The sequence below is a fragment of the Pungitius pungitius genome, chromosome 6, assembly GCF_949316345.1.
Source record: "Pungitius pungitius chromosome 6, fPunPun2.1, whole genome shotgun sequence".
Lineage (NCBI taxonomy): Eukaryota > Metazoa > Chordata > Actinopteri > Perciformes > Gasterosteidae > Pungitius > Pungitius pungitius.
Genome location: NC_084905.1, coordinates 15,641,706 through 15,647,705, shown reverse-complemented (window position 1 = coordinate 15,647,705; position 6,000 = coordinate 15,641,706).

Genomic DNA, 6,000 nt, shown 5'->3' with positions numbered 1-6,000 from the left:
CGGAGGGTGATTTAGAGGCAGCATGAGGACCATGTTTAGAGGTAGGCAGGTGGATGACATATTACCTTTTTCATTTTAGAGTTTTCAGAGATAACTGTATAGTACACAGTAGAAGTAGACACTAGTTATTTCTTATAATGTTACAGAGTAACTGTGATGACCGGTGTACAAACGAAACCAATGGATGTATTAATTTACCACCTAGAAGCTTCTTATTTTTCATCGGGAGGTTTAATCATGTCTTCTCTCTGAAGGTCTCGTTTGGATAATGTAATTAACCAGCTTGCTCTCCCACTTGTACCTAAGGTCACGATATTGCTTTGTTCATGTTGATCCAGCAGCTAAGCCATAGATCTCTGCTTTCCGTTATGCTTAAAACCAACGCTGAAGTAAACCTACAGAATGAATTCTGGGGTAAGAAATGCAAACGCTATGCGAGTCGTGTGAGCTGAGCGGATTATCCATAGCTGCAGTCCTGCTGCTTCCCCGGGATAGAGCCTTTTATTATGGAGTGTTTTATTGCTGCCAGGAGTAAAGCTGACAAGGAAGAGGCAGCTATAAAATGAAGCCTCCCATTCTTGGTCGTCTGCCACCTCCTGTGAAAGCAATGCAGTCTGTAGGCAAGGATATGCCTGTGTACTGTATGTGCATTATGGGGATAGAGGAGCTTTTTTGTTTGTTCAGTTGGTATAAGACGAGTCTCTAGAATACATAAGGCATCGGCGATACTCTTGTTTCAGTGTAGTCGACGTGGCTCTTAGATCTAATCTCTACTCCCCTGCTCCAAGTTTATGTGTGAAACAGCATAAGTAGGACATTTTGAGGAAATGCTGCTGTTCTAATGTGCTGCCACATCTGTCTTTGGCCCGAGTATCGGCTAAAGCAAGGTGTCCCAAACATTTTTCCAGAACGCACAATGAGCTAATGACCACATCCAAGAAATAAATTGGAGAGCAAACATATCAGCGGAGCGTGTTTGCTTTTCCACTCATAACTCAACTAGTACAAGACATCAGGATGACTAGTTTAAGCTTCCCTGGTGGACACTGGGACACACCCAGGGACTTTTTATTCAAGCTGTGTATGTGTGTGTGTGTGTGTGTGTGACCATGTTCACATGCTTTGCAGTGGGGAGCAGCGGGTATGAGTGGTGGCACAGCGCTGACAGGTTGACCCATACCAAAGCCCTCTGTCATTACAAGGATCAAACTGTTCAAGGCCACAGACTTTCACTTTTACTCCTCCCCCTGAAAAAAATAAAAATTGCCCCTTCCTGCCCTACTCAGTTCCATGACCATGCAGCTCGAAGACCACATCGGTGCGTCATCGTCTCGACATTACTCTAAATGGTCCCTGTGTTGTGTGTGCAGAGGTGTACATGATGCATGCTTTACTAGATCTCGGGCTGACTGCCCTTCATGTGAACAGCGCTGTGGTGTGAGGCTTTCGAGTTACCCAGCCTCCATAATTCTACTCTCATAAAAAATAATGCAGATGATTGGTTTTGATTACAATACCGTATTAAAATTGCAACAACAGCTTGACGTTTTGCACACAGGTATTAAATCTCTCCTACTTTCAATCCTCCAAGAATTGAATGGTTTTTTTGTGTTGCTGCATTTCCTTTGGCCAAAACGCCTCTGGCCTGCCGTCATTGAGCATTCTATGATGGAAAAAAGACAATTCTTCCAAAACAGAAAAGACATGATGCCGGTTTCTTGCCGTGCACGTTTTTATTTCACATATTTGTTTTGTTAATGTTTGTTTAATCTGAAACATAATTTCTGGCTGGATTACACACACATAAGTAAAGGAAGTGCACCGTTTCTTTACCGAACAGAAGTTAAGTTCTTGTGGTAACAAGAATTACACCACAGACCCCGATCTGATCAGATCCATACTCACTGTCCCCGATCTGATGATGTTATTGCATTGAGATGTTTTGTAATTCAGTATGCCACAACTAAAATACTAATAGTAGTAAAAGTAATAAACTTCAATTATTCCCCTTCTTGCTTCCCCGACCACACTTTTAAATCCACTGGGTTAGACCACTGAACCACTTAGGACAGTAAAGGATTGTGGTTTTAGTTGAATGCTGTAAAATGTGACATTTGAAGTAGCACATTTCAACATCTCATCTTCTTTATTCAACCGCAGACCACAAGCCTTTTCTAACCTTAACCAAGTGCTCCGTGCATAAACATAACCATAAAAAAGACTTGGAGTCTGCAGACATGCAAGCGGCTCTGTGAAGTTTGGCACAGATGTACTTTGGCTAAATACGAACATCTGCATGCTCACAATGCCAACGATAACATTACCATATTTTAAGCAGAGAATGTTCTCCAGTTCTTCAGTCATTAGTCATGATCAAAAAACATGGGAGAAATTGAAATCTTTATACCTGGGGGTAGAGCGAGATGAAAACCTAAGCGAGCCGGAGTAATCCTGTGGGGAACCTTTACGTCTGTGCAACATTCACTGTCAATCCATCAAGTAGCTGCCGAGATATTTCTGTGTTAACTGAAGTCGTGGAAAGAGCCGCGCAACTAGCGTGGTTGCAACGGATTTGCAACACGCAGATTGTAGGGATCAAATTAAAATGGGTTGTCAGGAATCTTTTGAAAACACATTTGATTTTGCATGTTGTGACTTTGTAGAAACCTCTTTTTTTCCTAAGCTTTTTGTCTAAGGACCCACTTCACAAAGAATCCCCAACAATTGTGGCCAAATTTATTTTGGATCATATCCAAAATCTTGATAAAATCAGATTTTTGATGGCCATACTGCAGTTTTTGGTGTACTGGTAAACCAGCAAGAGGGTTACAGTAAATCACAACGTCATGTTATACATGTGTAATTGATGTACTCATGTTAAATACTTTACCAGATTTGTGTTGCTAATTAGCAACACATACAAATGAATGTGGAAGACAAGGTTTGGCGTTTCGTGGTTATGTTAAATGTTCAAAATTCTAAAATCTCAGCCTGACCATTAAGAGGAAGACGTGAAAATGACAGAAGAGGCAGTTGTTTGATCCGCGTGTATGACGGAGTAAGTTTTCTGTGTCCACGTGTGTTTGCCTGTTTATGTTTTCCAAGAGTTGATGAGTTCCAAGAGACGGAAAAGGAAGGTGCCTGTTGCGAGGAAGCATGTTTTCTCCCGTCTCTCCTTCTCTGATTACTGTTGTTTTGGCAGCTGACGCTCAGTAATGGAGACCTGGCTGTCAGGAGAATTTGTAGCTGTCTGCCGTAGTGCAGCTCTTCATTCCAATCAGCAGCTGTCATCCCAGCCTGGGCCGTTATTAATGACGCCCACTAACTGCCTCACAAATTCTCGGCACTGTTTGAGAACCAGCGTGAAATAAGGCTACACTTTCCCAGTGTGCTGCTGTGGGTTAATGGGGAGGTCTCAAATTTCAAATAACCCTAGAAACCACTTCTGAGCCTTGTACTTTGGAGCTGGTGCGTCCCAGTATTCAAAGCCAAACTCAACGTGTTGTCCTTATCGCGCTGGTGCCAGCGGCGTCACGTCAGGGTGCGCATGACAGAAGCGTCCTCGCTTCTTGATTGACCGAAGATAACGCCGCCTTAAAAAACGACTTTTTCTTATCCTCGCACGGTCGAGGCTGCGCTAATAAAGTTGTGCGCGAGGCCACGAATGCGAGCGTGACAGAAATAAAGCACGTGTCTGCCAGCTGCTGAAGACGGGCGGTGGACACTCGCAACGGCCCACTGGGGGGGGGGGGGGGGGAGCAGGTTGGCGGCGAGCAGGTTGGCGGCGAGCGCGTGCCGCCGCCCTCCATCCGTTCGTCAGGCTCCACTTGCTTTCGGGCCGCCCGAGGAAAAACGGTGTGGCGGGGTAACACCCAGAAACAAGCAAAGAACTTGCGTGGTTGCTTTGACTCCCACGGTTTTCGTCTTATCTTTCATCTGGCGGATTACGTGTCCACCCTTTTAGGTTGATGAGTTACGCCACAAAGAAGATTGACGCTCTTGGCTATTATGGGCCTCGTAAAAGAGAAGAGTAGATTCTTGTCCTTTGACAGGTAGCAATCAAGGTCTTAAAGAGGTGTTAGGCCTTGGATTATCCTTGTCAGGGGTCGTATCAGAGAACAGTGTGTCGGCTGTTTGTGAGTTGCTATAGCCGAGTGAAGTAAATGGAGTAGAGATTGCCGTGGATTTTTCTTTTTTTATCTGACCTTTGGTCCACAGGTAATCCTTATCTCTGCACATCGTGAGCCTCAAAGGTTTCATCTGTTTCCTATCCTCAATCAGGGGACAATCTTTCCCATCATCATCCGTCCACAGTCTGCAAAGGAATGCTCACACCTGCAGCGCTTCACCCGATTGTGAAGCCTGTAGTGAGGAATCCGGCAGGCCGAAACCCCATTCTGCAGGCACATGCTGATCACTCCTCAGATAATAAACTGCTGTTTTGGCAACAGCCAGATTACCTAAGAAATGGTAGAGCAAGAGAAGAAATGATAGTTATAATGATAATAGTCAGTGTTATATGAGGTGCTGGCGCCCTACAGTCTGTTTGTGGTTCATCTAGGCATTTAGACCTGTTCTCCCGCTGCTTAAGCGTTGAGCAGCATTCCTCAGCGTGTTAAGTTGTTTATTGGTGGCCGTGTCGGTGCAGTGAAGTGAAGGGCGGAGAAAGGGATGTGCGAGTCAAAAGCTCCACTGGTCTTGGGGTAGAGGAAAGAGCCGTGTGACATTTAGCTAACCGCTCAACCACCTGTCAGGCAACACGCACTGTTACCACCACCCTGCCCCGTAGGCACATCATTGGGAAACCGCTGACAATTACAGGAGGCCGTAGAGGCTGTGCCTTAGGAAGGTGGAGCGAATAGTTCAAGTACTCTCTGGTATTTGACCCGCAGTGTCGGGTTTATGATTTAAGTGCCGTTGCGTCGGGCTGACGCTCCTCTGTGCATTCGTCTCCCCTCGGCTGGAGATTGACAGGACAAGAAAAGGCTGGCTTAACGTCTTCATGGTCAAATATCTCCGTTTTTCTTCAAGAAACTTTGGGTTATTAACCCAACTCACGATTGCTCAAGACATGTGAGGAATAGCCGTCAAACTAAAGAATACCTAAAGAAACTCGTCCTCAAGCATAATAGGTCTAGTTTTAGTTCAACCGCATAGTCATGCATTATAAATCGGCTTGACTAATAGCTGATGTGTAGCAAACATAAGCATAAACGAGACGTTAGCTTGTTGGCTCCACAGTCGGGCCTGTAACACGACCCCACAATGAAAGGGGAGACTGATGGGACGGGAGGTCACACTCACAGTTAGAGGCTTTCACACTTCACATCAAAACAAGTTCATGGATGTGCTTGTTGTTTGTTTTCTTCTCACCTGTGTTGCAACCAGATGGGTTGAATGGTAAAAGCACCAATTATTACCGAATGATAGTTGAATATTGGCAGGTTGATGACAGATTTTACGGATAAATGAATTTGCCTACCAAAGTTCATGACCTTCCATCCAATAATCGTTAAGATACTTCACTCAACCAACTCTTATTGTAACATGAACGCTAAATTACGTGTGAAATCCTATTTGTTTTTTCTCATTGCAGCTCAAATAGCCTTTTGTACTGTTCCATAAAATATACAAAAACTAAAATTGCACCGGTATGAAGAAAAGAGATGGACCTCTTTGTTAGTAAACTCCCAGCAGCCACTGGAGCAAATAAAGAGTGACGATAGGATCTGCTGAATCCATCAGCCTTTGTAAATGTAACAGCAGCCTGTCAGGGGTAATGGTAAACCTCACTATCGTACATGTCAAACATAACATGATGAACAGCCATAAAGTCTAACAGCATTAAAAGTTCAGTTTTCCCACGTCGCGCCGCCGCAGAGCAGAGCACGTCCCCCAGAACCACAACGCCGTAACTCATGTGAGCTCTATAAACTAATCACTTCCCGGCTTTGCACACACCGCCGCCTGACTCTTTCTCCCGTGTAGATGAAAAATCTG